This window comes from Pinus tabuliformis, chromosome 4_2 (genome assembly GCF_031772625.1).
Source record: "Pinus tabuliformis cultivar Carrire ecotype Pingquan chromosome 4_2, CPIR1, whole genome shotgun sequence".
NCBI classification, from domain to species: Eukaryota; Viridiplantae; Streptophyta; class Pinopsida; order Pinales; family Pinaceae; genus Pinus; species Pinus tabuliformis.
This window is the reverse complement of record NC_142304.1, coordinates 868,689,980-868,710,427: the sequence shown is the minus strand read 5'-3', so window position 1 is coordinate 868,710,427 and position 20,448 is coordinate 868,689,980. Positions and strand designations below refer to the sequence as shown.

General features: G+C 40.0%; 1 pseudogene across 1 annotated transcript in view; it reads right to left on the bottom strand.

Moving 5' to 3' along the window:
* Positions 1–1,565: 1,565 nt before the first annotated feature.
* Positions 1,566–20,448, bottom strand: part of LOC149172414 (COP9 signalosome complex subunit 6 pseudogene) — a 51,401-nt pseudogene continuing 32,518 nt past the window's right edge. The window contains exons 2-3 of the transcript XR_016259272.1: positions 19,616–19,704; positions 1,566–1,715 (exon numbers count right to left, since the gene is read on the bottom strand). The product of XR_016259272.1 is annotated as a COP9 signalosome complex subunit 6 pseudogene (transcript). The remainder of the gene's footprint in view (positions 1,716–19,615; positions 19,705–20,448) is intronic.

The window sequence follows — 20,448 nt, the reverse complement described above, 5'->3', positions numbered from 1 at the left end:
TGTCTGAAAACGACCAAAATTGAGAAAGTTGTAGGTGAGAAGGTTGTTAATCTGCTAGACTATGAGGGTGTTCTGGGTCAAAACCTTGGGGCTTTGTTGGAGGCCAGTGAGGTGGACGGGGTGGTGGACGGTTGGTTCCTGGAGCGGTGGGTCAAGAGCATCCTGGAGTCGAGAGGGAACGACAGAAAGGTCTGTGACATTCTGGGAAGTCTGGAGGTGGACTCGAGTGTGCAAAGTGCAAAGGATAGTTCCTGGTCGGGCCCTTGGGGCAGTCGCAGGCTAAGGTCGGGGGGGCCGCGGGTGGGAGATTCTTTGGCTGGTAGGAGAAATCGGCCAACCTGCATCAACTGTGTGCAGGACCACTTGGAATTAAGGGAAGGACTGGTTGTTCTGCAACATAACATACACCAGCAGTAGTAGGAGAACCTGACTATGCAGGAGAGACAATTGGAAAAGAGGGAACGTATTCGCCAACTGGAGGATGAAGTGGATGCATTGCGGCAACAAATTGAGCAGTTGAAGCTCAAGGTGGAGGAGAGCAGCAAGAGCAACGATGAGGACTCCACTAAGTTGGACCTAAACAAGAGCAACGAAGAAGTCTCCATTGGCCTGGACCTGAACAGTCCAGCGCCAATGGATGTTTAGTTTTTATAGTATTTCTTACTGTTTTTTAAATGGCACAATACAAATGTAAATACTTAATGCTACAATTTTGTCGAATTTATAGTTATAGGAGCTCTGGAATTGGAAAATTATGTGAATATTACAGTGAATACTCTTATAGCAGGAATGCAGATCAAATGATGCATCAACAGCGCTTAGCAAGCTTGAAAACACTTTGTAAAATCTCGGTTTTGTTTGTGAACGGGCACGCTATATTTATATAAAAAATCTACTCATTCTAGTTAAAAGAAAATAGTTTTACAAAAACTTTCTTTTTTTCTAACTTAAAGTAATTTTTCACCTCCTTTCTGTTTTTTTTAAACTTTATATGACTTTTTAAAATTATAAAATATCCCTTTCTATTGTTCTATTTTTTTTAATAATAATTACTTTAATAATTTAATATTGATATTTTACTTCAATTTTTTTCCCTCTTTGTAATTATAATTTTTCAAAGTGTAATTTCCTTGTACAATGTTCTTATGAAAAGAAAATGTGTCAGTCTTAGATAATTTGATGGTTTTCTCTTCACATAATTATTATTTTTTTTAATGCTTGTTTGGTGAACTGTAGTTATGAACAATCACGATTTTCTGAAACTGCATCTATCCTTCCCACAACAATCGGTAAAGTTACCAATGGTTGTATGGCTTTTCGCAATTGTAATTGAATGGAAACCAACGATTTTTATTTTCACAAAGAGGTTGTCTTCCTTGGTAGCAGTGTACAGCATAAGCAACTGTGTACTAAACAAGGTATGGAATGGAACAATGGATTGATAGCAGTGGCGAGCAGTGGAGGGTGGTTGCGGCAGCGCAACTCGAGAGGCTATGGTGCACTAACAACGGCTCGATGGGGTGGCGACGTATGGTGCAGATGGCCGACAGTTGTTGTAGAGGGAACTAGTCAACTTTGGGGAGTTGGGTCGATGGCTTTCTGTGGGGAGCAGCATTGTAGCGAGCTTTTGTCTGGTTGACAGGGTAATGTGGTAGTTGTGTGGTGCTATCAATTGCGGCGTTGGTTGAGTTTAAAAGCCTGACGACAATCAAAACCTGGCGAAACATAAAAACTCCAAACTTGTGTAGAAAAACGCTTTAATTTGCAACGACAACGAAGTTGACAAAGAGTTGATGGCCAAAGGCCAAATCAGACTGGATTTGTGCAGTGGTTGAGCGGCCAGAGGATCGAACAGCTCTAATACCAATGTAATGAACAAGGTTCATATACTCAGAGGAATGCTCTAATAAAAATGTAACAAACAAAGTTCATATACTCGAAAAGTTAAACACTCCAGAAGACTTGGAATATGAAGATCTCCATTGAAGATACAAGAATATATATTAAAATGTATGAATGAGAATGATGATAGAAATGAGAGTGTGGGCCTGCAAGTGTCCCTTTTATGAACAGCCATGTCCTTAGGGACATACCTCTTCATTAACTGATTACTAATTAATCATTATTTATGATGTGTTATTCTTATTTTTATTTACATTTTTTATATCTATATTTTATTCATAACAGAGCTTAGGATTGAAGGCCAAAGAGGTAGGATCTTGACTCTAATCTAGCATTTGTGTTTTTGTATGTTCATTGTTAAATGAAAATGCTGTCTTCTCTCTTTCCCATTCCCATTCCTCCATTTTATTGCAGACAAGAAACTATAACTCCACCAAAGTTCAAAAAATCAAAACTTCAAACATCATGGCTATATGGCTTAGCATTCTCTTCATGTTGGTTCTTTTTTTGTTGTTATGGTGTTGGAGAGTAGGAGAAGGAGGGTTGATCATGATGAAGATGATGAAGAAGTGGGTAGTGGTGGATTTGAAACCCCTGGAGAGGAGCGGTACCTTGGTGAGGAGGAAGAGGAGAGTGGAGATGAGGGCACAAAAACGAAAGCAAACCAAACCCCATTGTGGAAATATGTTTCTAGGCTTGAAACGGGGAAAGCCTAGAACCACTAAATAAAACATATTGTTCAGGAAAAAGATCCTAACTTGTATGATATTATTCACAAATGTGTGTGTGTACGGTGGAATAAACTTAATGTTCCACTACATGCCTTGGTGTATATCCTTATGCCAAAATACTACTCTCCATCTTGGTTGGGAAAACCTACACCTGGGGGTGGGGTTAATGCCAAACCCCATACAGATCCAAAGGTACAACAGGGATATATGAAAGCATTAGACAAGTTGGTCCCTGATAGGGAGGAGTGTGCTAATTTGCGTCTTGAATTAGGCAGATACTTCACTAGCACTGGAGTGTTTGGTTCTTTGCATGCAATGGAAGATAGGGACAGATTTGATGATATCACATGGTGGGACGCATATGGCAAGTAGGGGATTTCGCCAAAATTGGCAAAAAAAGTGCTCTCACAAGTTGTAAATACTTCTTCTGCAAATAGGTGTTGGAGCACCTACAACTTCATCCATAGTGTGAGAAGAAACAGACTCAATGAAAATCGGGCAGAAAGCTTGGTTTATGTGCACTACAACTTGAAGTTGTTGAATCATTATTGTGATCGGGCACCTAAGGCTACATCATATAAAACTTGGGACAAGAACCTAGAGGAAGATAATTTGGAGGATGGTGCTCTACATCTAGAAGAATTGCAAACAGAACTTCAAAGAGATAATGATGAAGCAACACCAGCGATGCCACCCCCACCATCCAGTCTTAGTGCTCGAATTCCAACATCTTTGCCTTTGTTGCAGACACCTAAATGTACACCCTCACGTGGAGGGCATGTGGCTTCTGGTCCTGGTCATCCGACTATGCGGGAGGAGACTCCCAATAGTAGTAGACCACCACGACCTTCTCAAAAATTAGACTTTTCTCATGGCTGCAAGACAAAGTAGTAGATAATAGATTTACTTGTCTTTTCTAGTGTAAGGACCAAATGTCGTATACGCAGCGGAAATATTTAAAATACTTCGAAAACAAAAACACCCATCATAGGATTGTAATTGTAAATTGTAAAATGTATAAAAAAATTGATGTAGGATGATACAAATGAGTATGAGGGTCCTGTATATATAGCTAAGTATGTACCCTTTCACTAACGGTTATATCCTTGACGACATAACTTTTCATTAATTGCTAACTAATTAACCATTAATCTTATTTGTTGTCTTTTACATTTTCTGTGTTTAATTTTATATGAATTTAATTTGTTATATCTAGTTTCTAGTAGTTTTTATAACTGTTGACTCTTTCATATTTATTATGATATTTTTTGTAAACAATATATGACAATTTAAGTTTGAAGTTGGCAATTATAACTCATTGGTAATGAATTATGAATACGATGCTTCGTGAAGGTTGAAAGTTGAAACATTTCATTTCATGTTAGATATTTTTTGTTATAGTTTGGTTACTTGGTAATGGTTAATAGTACAACTTTAGTGATCAATGATGATAAATGTTATATATTGAAATTTTGAAAGCTTGAAACTTTAAGATTGATGAATCATGAGACTCAATATGTTGTATGTTACTAACTTGTGGACATGGTCAATGAGGATTATAACTTCTAGATGATTGATGTTATATGGTTCAATCCATGTTTTTATGTTTTTTATATCTAATTCATCATTCTACATGATTTTGTTGACATATATGCAACAAAATATATAAAAATTCGCTCCCAAACCGGGAGCATTTGAAAATGTCACTCCCTGCTCCCACTCCCAAGTAACCTTGCTTAAGAGTACACTCTATCACCAATACGCCCCATGGGGCCACTTGATCACTTTAAAGGTTTAAATTTTAACCCGGCTTCTAAGCACTCGACAAAGATGTTAATGCAGCAACTGACTCTCATTTTCAAGCTCTAATCAGCGAGCCTTGGTAGTGAGGTGTTCTGCAGGGACTGTCCACAATCTTTCACTAATGGTTATGACTAATGTGGTGGTTATGACTAATGGTTGCAAGGCTTTTCATCAATATTTTGGCATGATTAAGAGCATAACATTGCGTCTTTGTAAAATGCTTATTTCTTTTTAATGTACTGGACCTGGAAATAATGCAAGAAGTTGTTATTGAAACCACAAAGGCCTAAAACTATAGTATATGAAATAGCAAAAAACAAAGACAAGAAGCCTAATGTATGAAAAGCATTATTGTACCATTGCACTTTGAAATGTCCCAAATTTTTGGATTTCCTTGTGGTGAGATTAGGAGAGATTTCCAAAGCCTATGTCAGCAAGGTCATAGGAGCAGGACTATATTATTGGTGGGCCCAGAGGATTTTGAGGAGTTTTATCGGGGCCACTAGGATCGCTTGCTATAATTCATCATTAGGATCAGTTTTGCAAGATTCACTCTTGATTCCGTTCCATTTCAGAGACTCCTGTAAAACAGAGTTATTAATGGCCATATTTTAATTATTTTAATTTACGCTTAAGGTGTTGAGTAGGATCAATCCAATCATAATCGTTGTCATGGATTTTCTTCAAATTCGTCACCATAGGAGTGTCCATGGACCTTCAAGGCACCTCTATTTATACTAAAACGTTGAGCACAAGTGGGGGCAATTTGGTTGCTGGCCGACCTTGATGAACTGTCCCATAACACAAATAAATTCATATCTCCATGAATACTTATCGGAATCAGATGATCTTTATATCAATCCTACACCTCTCAGTGAGAGGAATCCAAAAAAAATCAGCTGCCAAAAATAAGATGACTCACGTGGAATTTGGCCCTTTTTGCCAATTTTAACACTCCCTCTCAACTAGGGAGAACTCCATCCGTTGATCCATCTGCCAGACTGTGTTATCTCTGCCATCAGTGCCTTGCACTACTCTGCTCTGCTGAACCATGAAGAAGAAGAATTAATCGAGAATGTCTCATACCATTCTCTACTGACCCGAAGTCAATCCTATATGAAGAGTGTGTCATACCACTCTTACTGATCCCAGATCAGTGCCAAAAGAGAGTGAGTTATATCACTCTTACTGACCCGAAGTCAGTTCCAAAAGAGAGTGTCTCAAACCACTCATACTGACCCGAAGTCAATTTCATTGATCTTAGATCAATATCGTAAGAGAGTGTCTCAAACCACTCATACTGACCCGAAGTCAGTTTCACTAATCCCAGATCAATATCATAAGAGAGTGTCTCAAACCACTCATACTAACCTGAAGTCAGTTTCATTGATCCCAGATCAATATAAGAGTGTCTTAAAGCACTCATACTGATCCGAAGTCAGTTTCATTGATCCCAGATCAATATCATCCTAGCATAGGGAGTACGACAGTAACATGTTGCGTCCATCGGTACCACTATGGTCCCTATCCTCATTTCCCTACTCATTGGGAAGATGAGAGGTACTTCCCATGAGTCCCAGACTGCATGGGTAGGATGTCTCGGCAGGAGAAGGATGAACCACTCATCCTACCTACATGTCGCAAGGCGTATCCCAGGGGAAGGTTGTACCACTCACCTTGTACACAACAAATCACTAGGGGAAGGTTGAACCATTCACCCTATGGTTGCTCATCACTCCAAGATGTACCCCCAAGCCCCCCAGAGCTCAATGTCCATATCATATAGGACCCTTAGGAGAGAGTCTCTCCACGACTCTTAGTCGCTCTCGGAAAGTCACGAGTTTGACCTTTCCCAGGGGCTTCGACAGAATGTCGGCGACCTGCACATTAGTCCCAATGTAATGGAGCCTTCTTGCTCATTGATGTACCATATCCCAAATAAAGTGGTACTTGATGTTTATATGCTTGGAGCGATCATAACACACGGGATTCCTCAACAATTGAATCCCTCTTTGGTTGTCACAGAAGATCACGGTGGTACCCATCATGTGTCCAAACAGCTCATTGAAGAGCTTCCTCAACCAACCAACTTCACACAAGGTCATACTCGTAGCTATGTATTCGGTCTCAGCGATGCTCAAAGCAACTGACTTCTGCTTCCTGCTCATCCAGGATATCGTAGCAGAAACCAAAGAGAAAAAGCACCCAGAAGCGCTCTTGTGATCCTCCACACTGCCTGCCGAATCAGCATTCGAATAATCATGCAACTTCACATTTCCGACAGTGTATCTCAATCCATGAGAAACTGTGCCCCGAAGATATCTCAGAAGATTCTTGGCACCAATCTAGTGAGGCTCAACTATATATGAGCTCAACATGCTAACTGCAAAACATGTATCTGGACGAGAGTTCACCAAGAACATCAATGCTAGAATGAGTTTATGAAACTCAGAGGCATTTCCCAAATCAAGTCTGGCATCACTACCACATAACTTCTGAAAGTTAAGGACCATCGAGGTAGTCACAGGTTTGCAGTTTACTATTCCAAATCCGAAATCTAACTCCCTCTTACTTTTGCAAATGAGAGGGTCAGCACCTGTCAGGAAGAGGTCATCCTCATAAGGTGCCAGAATGAGATGTCTATCATCCACAACCTTCAAGCAATTGTTTGGACCGGCTTCACTCCTAGTAAGTCCCAGCTTCATCAGACAGCTATCAATCCTCTCATATCAAGCCCGGGGTGTTTTGCTTCAAGCCATAGAGGGCTTTCTTCAACCTGTATGAGATTCCTGATCATGAATCTCAAACCCCTCGGGTTGTTCCAAACCTATAGACCTACTACATAAGGGGAATGGTCCCCTTGTAAGATTTTCCTTTGGTACATCTCGGACATGTACCTTCATGCTTTTCTTGATTTCAGGCATCCCTATCACCATTTGACTCACATCGGGTAGGGCCCCTTTATAAGCATACCTTCAGTGATATAGAAGAGATGTGTCAATTGACATGGTCCCTAAGGGGTTTCCTGCAACTTGATACACATTGTCAACCCAGAATAAAGGCATCTTTGAAAATTCCATTTTCAAACACGTACCTTTCCATTGATGAATGCCACCTTGAAACCTTTGACTTCCATTGCCGAAATGGACAACAGATTCTTCTTGCGATCAGGTTGTAGAATTTCCCACTGTAGATCACCTGATAATGCAATATACTAAAGCAAAATACTTGATCTACTTCTACAAACAAACGTGCGGAAGCTTAATCGATTTTGAGCAAGATCAAATAGAACACATATAACAAAGAATGAGAAATCAATCACACATGAACACAGGAGAATACTCTCAGGAAAGCCTCAGCTGAAAACCCTGATCCCTGTATTATCATACAGTGGAAATATCTCTGGATTACACAAAGCTCTAGCTCACAAGCTATCCAGCTCTTAGTACAATCCCTCCATGTTGCTCATAGATTGAATAGACACAACATATGCCTTCCTCCAGTCCTCCAAGCCTCTTATTTCTTTGCGCAATTTCTCCTGGGTCCTCTGGCTGCCACCTGTGTGAAATCACCTCTCACACAACTCACCAAACTCAGAGGTAACTGCGCAATCTCCATGGAATGAATTCCTTCTGCATGCAAGAGATATCCTCAATGGAATATTCCTGCAACTGATAGTACATTGTCCCATCCTCTGATCTCAACTGGGTCTCTAACTGAACTGACATGCATGAGTTATTTATGAGAGAATATTCAATTATTTGAAGTGCAGTAGTTACATGCATGCATGCATTAACTAACTGAACTCACAATCAGTTCCACAAACTGTTGGAACTAATCTAACTGGACTTAACTCAGTTAACTGAGCTAATTAATTACAACTCAAAGTACAACTCATCCTGATCTCCTTAATCAAGGGATAACTTCCTCAATCAAAGGGGAAACTGTTGCATGTCTTCACATAGACTTCATGTTTGATTTTCTACAACTAATTAACTCAAGATGAATTAATTAATTATTTTACAAACAGCTGCTAAGATCAAATTCGAATTTTGATTCTCAATTTTAGTTCAGGGACTAACTAAAATTGGAATGTATCCCGAAATGCTATTTATAGCAATGTTGTTTTTATCACTTCTATATTTAGCTTTTCTTGTAAATGAATTGAGTTACCCTCATTCAATTGAGGGGTAACATTCCCTACACCCTTTCCGGGATAGGTGGTATTGACTCCAAGTATAATCCCACGATTGTTTCCATCTCTACCAAATTAGAGAGAGCACCCTTCTATCCGACGAAGTGCCTTGAAGCACTACAATCAATAAGCCAGATTCCCAAAGAGTTTGGACTCTGGAGGAGAGGGCCAATATAAAATAATACTTCTTTATCTTATCAAAAACAACATTTGATTCTTCATTCCTGGGGTTCTTTACTTTCTTTGAAGAGTCGGCCATTTCCTTGATGTCCTACATTACCTGTCATTCCTCCGATCATTGAAGATGACCCTAGAATGATTGTTATCATCATCAAGTGATGTGTCCCTACCATTCGGACACTCCTTCGCATAATGGCCGAACTTATTGCAAGCAATGCATCTACCTTTCCTTCCACCCTTAGATCTGGACTTCCCATTGAAGTGATCTTTAGGTAGGCCATCAGATGCTTCTATTGTGCCACTCAGATAATATTCTCTGCTTCGACTTCACCCCTGGTGAATTTGAAGAGGGATGAGGAACCCATAGAGCCTTTTGTCCTTTCCAACTGTCTTGGGTGATTGCTCTTTCACTCTTTCTTGGGCTTTGTCTTCGCCTCAGCTCTAGTACCATGTTAATTTTAGGTATATTCTATGATGATAACAAATTTACTTCAATTTTCCATATTAGCTCAATATCAATTCCAGATTAGCAATCACATTTAGCATGATAGTAAAATGCAGATAGAACATAAACATAAATCGCAAAAGACAAGCCAAGCCAAGAGGACACAAGATGTGGCGCTAGCTAGGGACAAACCCCAATGTGGAGAAACCCTTGATCAATTCTTCTTATATGTTCTTCAATAGTTCAGTCGAGAGAGAGATAGTACATATACATCAGAACTCAACATATTGACTTATCTAAATCAAAGCATAGATCTTCTCTAAGAAGATAGCATATGAGGTAGTTGATCTGAGCTAAGTAGAAGGCATACTATGTCCACTGATCCAAGGTGACTCCATCACCATGCTGCTCCTCACTGTGTTGCACCTCACTGTGCTGCACCCAATCATCATGCTGAACCTGTCACTGTGCTGCACCCAATCATTGATCTGCTTTCATCACTGTGTTGCACCCAATCACTGATCTGCTTTCATCACTATGTTGCACCCATCATGTTGCATTCATCATGACATTAAATATGCTGCAACCATCAGCCATTGTACTCACCAGTCTTAGCTGCTTACTATGGCTTACAACCTAGCAGAGTAGCTAGACTCCTTCAACAGGTCCAGAGGGCAGTCTCCTAGCAGTCACAAAATCTGCCCAGATTTGTCTGCAATTGTCCTCTAAGGGAAGGTTGTCTCCTTTACAAGATCGTCCTTCACTTTTCATCACAGGATATGGCATACAGTATAACCCAAATACCATTGTAGTAAGAACATTATTAAACACTAGGATCTTTGATCAATCATCACTAAATCTTTGTCCCTTCATTACTGTAGGTATATATCTGACATGCCATACATCAGACTGAATATATCACTGTCATATGTTCACAAGATTTTACTGCTATGCTTTACTGTCATTAGCACATGAGTTACTATCACACAACACAGTCATAACATTATACTGAAGATAGTTTCCCACACATGGTAATTTCTTTACTTGACACTCCATTGACCAAGGGCTCTCTGTACTAGCCCAACACAAACTGTCCATCCAGAACTTAGATTAGGGCTCTGACCTTGCACTCCTTCCTGTGCAATCCGTTGTCCCAAAAGAGTGCTAAACACATGATTGGGCTTCCTCTATGCAACATATAGGAGCCTCCTTCAACAACGGATGTAAGGCAACATCTAATCCTTCTTTTGCTACGGAGTAAGGCCTGCGGTTAGGGCACACCTGGACAGTGACTAGGGCACAAACTGAACTATGGATTTAGCCTCATACATCAGCGTTTAGGGCCTGTCTTCCACGTCTAATTAGGCCTCATCCTTGGTTGCGGCTAGGGCACGTTGAGGCCTCCTTTATACACCATTCATTTGTGTCTATAAGGCTGCATTAGTCCTATTCTCTACAGCTAGGTGTCTTTTCCTAGGACAACGTTTAGGGCTTTTAAGGACAGTTGCTTAGGGTCTCTTCTATACCTACGTTTCGAACAATTAGAACTTCTCCTTGCTGCGCTATAGAAGTCTCCTCCATGACTACGTTTTAGGGCATCATCTCCATTAGGGCAACATTTTCTTCTTAGGATCTCTCCTCCCACCAAAACCCAAGACAACTGGAGAGGAAGAGATCACAAGAAGTGTGTGTTCAAATGACCTTCAAGGCACCTCTATTTATACTAAAACGTTGAGAACAAGTGGGGGCAATTTGGTTGTTGGCCGACCTTGACGAATTGTCCCATAACACAAATAAATTCATATCTCCATGAATACTTATCGGAATCAAATGATCTTTAGATCAATCCTACACCTCTCAATGAAAGGAATCCAAGAAAAATATCAGCTGCCAAAAATAAGATGACCCACATGGAGTTTGGCCCTAGTTGCCAATTTTAACATCTTCACTATAGGATTGATCACACACTCGATACTCAAACGTTGTGAGGTGCTCTTGGGGATCTTCTTCTTCGGTAAATATTGGTCTATTTGGGTCTTCTGGAGGAGGGAAAAGAAGGGCACCTAGAATATTGGAAAAATTGAAGGGATCGAAAAACCCATGCTTATGCCTCTTTCGATAGAGTGCCCTGTCAAAGAAAGGAGTATGAGGTGACTCATCACTTCTTTGATGATAAGTCAAGATTTCAAAGCTCCCAATTCTATGAAGGGCGTTGTGGAGTCACCAAAGAAACACTTATCTTGTCATTAATGAATTAATTCCTCAATGATTCACTAGGGAGGTACACTTGCTTTCTCCTCGGCAACGGCACCAAATGCAGGTGTCCTAGGACGGGTTCCTATGGAGCAACTACTAGGTCAAGTGGCAACAATGGGCAATAACCCACTGTTACTTGAGCTAGAGCTCCCTGCTCTTTACAGACTTTCACCAAAGGGAGGTGTCCCGGTATTAAGGAAATCACTAGAAGAAATTTATCAATGATGTGTAGATAGTGATTCCAAGAGCCTATTCAAAGGAGAGACTCTAATGATAGGGATTGCTTGCTTTAGAAGCAAGATGAATAGGTCTCCAAGAAGGGGTAGGGGGAAACCTAGACCCAGAGTTGAGGAGTATCTCTTGGTAAGAGGTGTCGCGGACCTAAGAATCCTAGAAGAATAGGGTTTCTAAGTAATCCTTACAAGATCAGAGTGATAAGGTTGCAGGACCACAAAGAAGCCTTAGTGGACCCAAACAAGATCAAGGGTTTGGGGTAAGACTTCAAACAAATGGACTTGACCAAGTGAGAGAGGAGAAAAGGATCAAAGTGATGAAAATTGACTTTAATGTTTAATGTAATGATCCCTAATGAAGCCACTTACCAAAGACAAGTTTGGGACAATGGTCCTCGAGCTAGGGCTTGGAATATCTTCAGATTTCACCGTCGGATTGTCTTGAGATTTGGAGGAACCTCTCAAGGACAAGCCAATGTAGTTCTTGACCAATTTTCATCAATTTTGGATGGCCACAAGAAATTTTGTTTGATGCCCTAGATGGCCTACTAGGGTTAGGGCTTAGAAAGAGAAGAAAGGAGGTGAGAATGATTTTGGTTTTGTGATCACCTAGGACTAGACCACTGCCTATCCTATTGGGAGAAATGAGTCAATGAGATTCAATGTTTAGAGATCTTTAAAGTTTATACCCAATCAAGGAGTTTCCCAGCAACTTCGCATGGCCCTAGAGGCAGCAATTAGGTCACTAGGAAAATTTACACTTTTTTGATGTTGCAATTGATGACTTATCACGATAACTATGAACATTCATATACCCCTAGGATATTTATTTTCTATAATTTGCATGAAACATATGAAAAGTCCTCACAAAGACAAGATTAACAAATTCGCATTTCACTAAGGCAGCGTCATGAGCGAAAATCTTCATACATTACCTAAGTGACAAAACATGAGTCATAAACCATGAAAATACACTTACAAGTATAGCGAAAAATCTTCCAATCATCAATAAACAAGAGAATTGAAGATCCAAGATCAAACACAAGCTCTTCCAAACATGGAGATGCATCAAGATCAAAATTCGTCCATCAATAAGGCTAGCAAAATTCTCAAGAGATACAAATCCAAATCCAAGTGATGATCAAATGAAATGATCATCACATCAATATATATCCTCCCTAATGGGTTCAATTTGCCTAATTAGGCCTAATAATGCCCCAACTAATAAAATAATGTGCAAAAATAACATTCCTCGGTGAGAAGCCTACCAAGATAGCTCCATAATACAAAAACAAGCCTCCTAAGAGGGAAAAATAGTAAACAATAGTTTGAAGGGCCATTGAGGCCTAGTGCAATCCAAAGTGTACCAAGATTAATGAATGAGCTCGAAACATAGTGATCGAGGGGTTGGCCTAATAATGCCCCAACTAATAAAATAATGTGCAAAAATAACATTCCTCGGTGAGAAGCCTACTAAGATAGCTCCATCATACAAAAACAAGCCTCCCAAGAGGGAAAAATAGTAAATACAATATTTGAAGGGCCATTGAGGCCTAGTGCAATCCAAAGTGTACCAAGATGAATGAATGAGCTCGAAACATAGTGATCAAGAGGTTGGCCCCTTAATATCCAAGAACCTATGGTGTCCCCAAGTGGCTATGGGGGCACAAAATATCCTCATGGGTCTCCCAATGGATCGAACAAGTTGGTATCCCATTTGTAAGGGCCAGAAGAATGATGCAAGCCCTCCCAAAGTCTCCCATGACGAGATGCATCCTCATTCGAGCCCTAGATCAAACGCCAAGTGTGTCGTGCAAGAGTGGAGCCAACTAAGCAAGGTGGTCTAGGTGCATCATCATCATCCAATAGGTTGAACATGAACAAGCAGTAAGTGAAACTGAAGGATCCCATGAAGTGGCAATCTGCTCTCTACTATGGTGGAGACCCGCGACTCTCAATGCTCATTATATAAATGGCAATATGACCCTCTGGAGGGCTTGGACCCTGTATAGGGAGACCAAACCCCAGATGAAGACCCACCTACAATCCTGTATAAGATCCAATGTGTTTTCTCACCTTCCAGTACAACCAATCATTAGTGCAATTAAGTAAATGAGCTTACACATCATCGAACCAAATGGACATTTCATAGTGGCATGCCCTTCCATAATGGGCTTCAAAACGTACAAGTGTCTCCAAGTTCAAGAAGGTTAACCAAGGACCTTATTAGGTAGTTCCGGCCTCTAAGGGGGTGACATTTCCATGGTACGTCAATCAAATGGCAGTTGGTATGTGAAATAATGATGGAATGGAGTGGGGCATCAGGAGAAGGCTCCAAGCCACATGCCACAGTACAAGGGTAGCTAAAATAAAGGAATCCCACACTTGGGTATATGAGTGTGGGAAGGAGAAATCGTGGTACATGAGTTACCTCGGCCATTGTTTTTCCACCCTTCTTCATATGCATTTTGCCTTTTATAGATTTTTCTTTTGTAACTGCTCGAGGCTCCAAGGGATGAGAACATGATATGTAAGATATAGTAGTGAATACCCCCTTAAAGTGGGGCAGTTCATCGCCCACCAGGGGTGGGGCAATCATGGGTTCCCTAATGATGTAAGGGGCCGGAGGGGCCCTAGGAACCAAGGTGATGGCCATGATGGTAGGGGTAGAGCTCATGTTTGGCTTTTGCCCACGTTGTAAATTTGTATGTCCTAGCCATCTTTTGCATTTTATGGTACATTTCCTATTGAGAGTGGCCAAATTATGCTTTTTCTTTTCTTTTAGCTGCATCAACCTTCTGTGCATCCTTCCAGGCCTGACCCAAGGTGTGCACAAGGGGATGCACAGGCTAACTCCTTGTGGACCCAGATGGGAAATATGGTGAATGGGGTTATGAGTGGAGGGTAGTGATGTATATGGTCTCAGGGAGCGGGACCGCGCAACCAAAATCGGGGTTTTCCATGTAGTGCCACCCCTAAAGCTAGTAGCCCATTCGCCGAGACTAGGATACAACATTAACCATCAAATTTGATAGAGGAAACAAGAGTACAAATCAAGCCCACTCTTTCCACCAAATCCCCCCACTAATCCATGCCCAAGTGTCCATGGTAAGTAAACAAAAGTACCCAACTACACAATGAAAAGCCATACTTTCCAGGTTGGAAGGCCCACCTTCAAACATACGATCATATCAGATGGGCAAGGGAGCATATGGTTGGCTTTGGTGGTGGAGATGGTGGCACATCGAGCTATCTGGTGGCTACAAGGGGGTTGCTGGCTATCGGTTGAGGACCATGTAGGAGAAATTTTTTCTCCTGTGGATACTACACACGGGTGGTGGGTAACACTGCCCACTTGGCTCCAACTCTCCATATATTGGGAGTCACTGACTGAGTGGTTGCCTCCACTCGTCTTGAGCTCTATTGCTCATCATCCTATTGATCGACCCAACTGCCAAATGGCTATGACTCAAACTAAGATACTGGTTGAGGCTCCATCTTGAGAGCTCTATGCTGCTCTCGCTCAACCATCACTTCTCTACTCTTAGAGCTTCGTGCCTTGCTGCTCAAGGTTGCACCTGTCTCAACCTATGGTAAATACAGATTTTTCTTCCTCACACCTTGTTATCTTCCAACACTATTGTGATTCCCTCCTTTCCATGCACAGAAATTCGAGGCTCCCTCTAGACTGTGATCTGACCTCAGTCCTAGGAACGCCATACTGTTATCCAAGGAATTGCTCTACTTGGCTCTTCAAACTCTAGTGCTCACCTTCCTGAGTGATTTGTGCTCTTCAACAAACTCTAATCTGTGTTTTTCAGAAACTTATCAACTTGATCTTTGTGTGTTGGTCTTTATGTTGATCTCTCCTCCGATACCCAGTAGATTTTCCTTGAAATTTTGCAACTGCTATGATGAACAATTTGAAACTGACTTCAATCTACCAAGACACAGAATTTCTCTACTCTAAATAAGCAGTAGAATAGAAACAGTGATAAAATAAACACAGTCACACAATAACACAATAATTTTTCTATGGCACCCAAATGGGAAATCTCTCTTCTTGTTGTAGAATTTATTGATAGAGTTGAAGAAATTAGATCTCTTTACAAGGCAATTTGTTTCACTAGAAAACTCAATGTTTTCACTGCTTACAATAGCTTGAAATACCCTGTACCAACCTTGACCTAGCGCCTCCTTACTAGCAACCTGCCTAGCCCTCTTTCCTTGCACACAAGTCTCCATTACTAGCCCAAATTCACTGCGCACAAGCCTCCTTTGGCTGGCCTGAATTCTCTACACACAGGCCTTCTTTGGTTGGCCCAAATTCCTTGCGCACAACCTCCTATTCTCCAGCAACAAGGAATTCTCCCTATGCTCTATGTATTGGCTCCTCCAAAGTACACACTCAATACAGTGATATGTGGTTTGACAGTAAGTCTTGCTGGTTGACACCAACGAGACCGAAGTTCAAATCCCATTGAGTATATGGCCAGCTATGATCTCTGCTCAAGGAGTAGACTCCCCATTTCCGAGAGTCTCAGCTCTTGTTAGATCATAGGATCTGGTATACCTGGCTTGCAGGTTGCTGGATATACTCTTGGTGTTATAAAGAAGCCACGAGAGTTGATCCATATTAGTCCAAGGACTTACCAATTCACCATGGTTAAAAAAAAGGTACATACTCACAACAAGAAATTCTCACACACAAATTGGTGCAACCTGCCACAAACTCGTGAGTTATTGTTTTCTCTCACAACCTTGTGCACAAAACAATTGATTACAATTGTTCCTTTGTCCTTTTAAGCAATGTGATCATGCTATATCTAGCAAGTGAAATTTTAGAACACAAGTTGAGTTTGACTTGTTAACTAAGTCAACTCCTAGTGTAAAACATCCTTGCTTCAATCAAGACCGAAGCTCTCCAACTCGTCAATTTCTAAATTTGAACATGCACTTGGATATCAACATAACTGCCTCTCCAACTCTGTGCATGAACCATCTAACTCCATGAACTCGTCCTAGCTCCACGACTTCATCCATGCTAAAGAAATGATTGATCGTGTTCTTTCTCTGGCTAAGGCACGCGCACAAAGATGACCTTCTTCACTATACTTTTCAACAAAATAAAGAAGAAGAGCTCGAGGAAGAACATCTGAATTCAAAAGCACTGGCTCAACTTGGTAGCCAAGCCAATGGTGGTGAAGGGGACAGATCTGAATCAATGAAAGACACCCAAAGGGGAATGGAATCAAATGAGATCATAATTCCAAAGCAGCAAAAAGAGGAAATACCCACAGAAAAAAAATCCGGGATGCATAAAGAGATGGCAATCAACTGGCAATAGTAACAACCAGCCCCAATCAAGGATTTTGGAGAAAGGTGGGAAGAAAGAAAGGAAAAAAAAAAGTTAAATTAAGTGATTTTTATCACTTAACCCCGTAAAATTTTTATGTTTTGTTTTATTATATATAATGTCTTTCTTTATAGTGTGCACCAGCTGCAAGGCTGGTCATGATTGAATGCCTTTGGGCATTTTCAGAATGTAATTGTCCTTATTCTCAAGTTGAATAAAATTATGATTTTTCCTTGGGAAAAAAAGACCAGATCATTGAGATCTGACCACTCCAGTTTTTCTGGTTCCAGTTCAAAAATCGGTTTGATAGGTGGACCAAGTCAGTTACCGGTTCCGGTTCAAAAATCAGTTTGATAGGTAGACCAAGTCAGTTACCAGTTCCGGTTTTAAATACTATGGTCAGCAATCCAATTGAAACCACCCTATGGCCCCAAGGCTGGTTATTAGCTCAGAAATTAGGGCTGAATGATGAGATGAGTCAAGGAAGGGAATCTTTTCTGACTAGACTAAGAAGAACCCATATAAGGTTGAATAGGTATCCTGACAATATAGTACAAGCAATGAATTAGACAGGGGTTGATTACACTACAAAGCTTAGCTATCTATCACTGTGATCCCTCAACCCTAGTAAGGATTGAATGGTGGTGGTCAAAATTGTGAAAGGTTAAGGCTCCATCTAAGAGTATTGACTTGGGAAATGCTTCAAAAGGGGAACAAGATTGGCCCTAGAATGTTTCACTGTATAAAGCAAATGAGTAGACTACCACTCATATTTTCTTGTCCCGTTCATTCTCTATGCAGGTCTGGAAGGATTTCAAAACTTTGTTGGGTTTTCAGTATTAGTGGCATCAAGAGATTGTAGATATGAATTTCCAGAGTGGTTTATAAGAAGAAAGCCAAAGCCTTCTAGGGCAGTTCCCATTTTAGCCACTTAGGGAATATGACTGGCCCACAACTCTAGTTTCGTTGAAGATAAACCAATCCCATATTTTCAAAGCTCTGCCTAGGTATTGACTCTACTATCAATTTACAACCCTGATGTGCATATAAAGGAGAGGAGGGTTGTGGGAGCACTTTCAATAGAAGGTCATATGCTTGGAGTTTCTTCAACAGGGACTGTCAAGGACCAGGGCAGAGGTGCAGATTGGGATTTGTTTTATTTTTTTCAGATTCTCATTTCTTCATTACAAAGGATATATACTAGGAAAAGGAACAAATCATGTTGGGGAATTCAAAGCTCTATTTTTACTTATGAAATCTGCAATTGAAAAAGGGATTGTCAAGTTTCAAATATTGAGGGATTCAATTCTAACTATAAATTGGATACAGAATAAGCTTCAGGTCCACGGTATTGGTTTATCCCCATTAGCTAAGCATTTGAAAAAAAAATCAAGGCAGATTCAAGAGGTATCTTTCAGACATGTCTAGACGGAGCTCAATGTTCAAGATAATACACTTTCTAAAGATGGTTTATGTTAAATTCTTTTATACCAGATCTGAATTAATTTACTTTAACAATTTATTAAAACCCTAGAAAATATTTATCTCAGAAATTTCTGAAATTGCTAATAAAATAATCACACTGGTATGTTAACTCGGCCCCTGGAATTGACCATCCTAAAGAAACTCGGCACTGGAGAAATGGACCTGTCTCACCAGAAAATTGCCCCCCTTTCTTCTCACCTCATACAATCCCTGCGCAATTGAGAAAATCAGCCTCTCAGGATGTTTCAGCCTCCTCTACAATTTGGGCTTCCTCTTAAACAACTCGGCCTCCCTAGCAATCAATGGCTAGGATTAAATCCCAAGCCTGACTTGAGCTCAACGGTCAAGATTATATCTAAGTTCCTCAAATAATTTTACTATTTATCCATAGAGCTTTGGCCTAATAGTCCACCATAATTAATTGAATTAATTATTGTACTTTTCCTAAGTTAACCTTAGGAAGAAATTGTAAAATCACTTACTCCCCCAAGCAAGCACCTAAAGAGGCAATCAAATATCTTCTACATGCCTAGACACCGAGCCAATGTAGAAAACCTTCCGAGGCTACAAAATCAACAGTTTACAATTGATGGAAAATCAATCAGATCATTGGAGATGAATATTAGGAGAGGCTTTTAGTCTCCTCCAAAAAAAGTTTTTCAGCTTTTTCTTGAAAGTGGCTATCAATGTAATTTTTTGACAGGCTTTGATCTCATTACTTGATAGGTGCTTTGATTCAATGTAATGTAAGTTCTTTGAACATGCCAACTTCAAGATTATATTTCTAATGAATGGTCGGTAGAATTATAGGCAATTCAGTGATGTTTACAGATAAGAGCACAAGAATTGACAACTATGCATCGTGCACCATATGGAATGTATTTCTAATTCTTCTTGAATGAAAAATAAGTTTTTTTTCTTGAAAAAAGTTTCAAAAGATGTTCATCCAAGTTGATTTACAGTTTAGGAAAAGACCCTTGCTTCAATAACAAAACAATAGAAGGCAACTGTTATGTCAGCACAACTTACAGATTTGTGAATTTGCATGTCTGTCTCTTTAACATCACTCCCAGTTGAATACCAACCAAGAATATCATATTTAGGAAAAACCTTCTTATCTGCACAATACAAAATTCCAGTGCTTGTTACCAAGAAATGCAAGATTATAAAACACAATTACACTGTCTAAATTTGGAATGTCAAGAAGGTATAAATCATATTATTGCTACATTAAATTTGGAATGTCAAGAAGGTATAAATCATATTATTGCTACATAACATAAACACACAATATTTTGGCATCTTCAAGCCATCATACAAGGCAGAAACCGAATACATAGAAACTGAAACTGAAGGGGCAGATTATTGAATCAAAGAAAAAAAGAAAAACCCCACATTAAGAGTTACGAGCATTCAAGAAATAGAGGTCATTTATCATGTATGTACAGTATCAAGACTGTCAATAACTTCCCAGCACCTAACAATTAACAGCATTGAAAACTTTTTTGCAAAATAATTAATTTCATACAAGCTTCTCAAAACTTTATTCAACAATGAACAGAATTTGGAAGTTCAAGAAGGTATAAATCATATTATTGCCACATAACACAAACACACAACATTTTGGCATCTTCAAGCCACCATACAAGGCAGAAGCTGAAGGGGCCGATTATTGAATCAAAGGAAAAAAAGAAAAACCCCACATTAAGAGTTACGAGCATTCAAGAAATAGAGGTCATTTATCATGTATGTACAGTATCAAGACTGTCAATAACTTCCCAGCACCTAACAATTAACAGCATTGAAAACTTTTTTGCAAAATAATTAATTCCATACAAGCTTCTCAAAAATTTATTCAACAA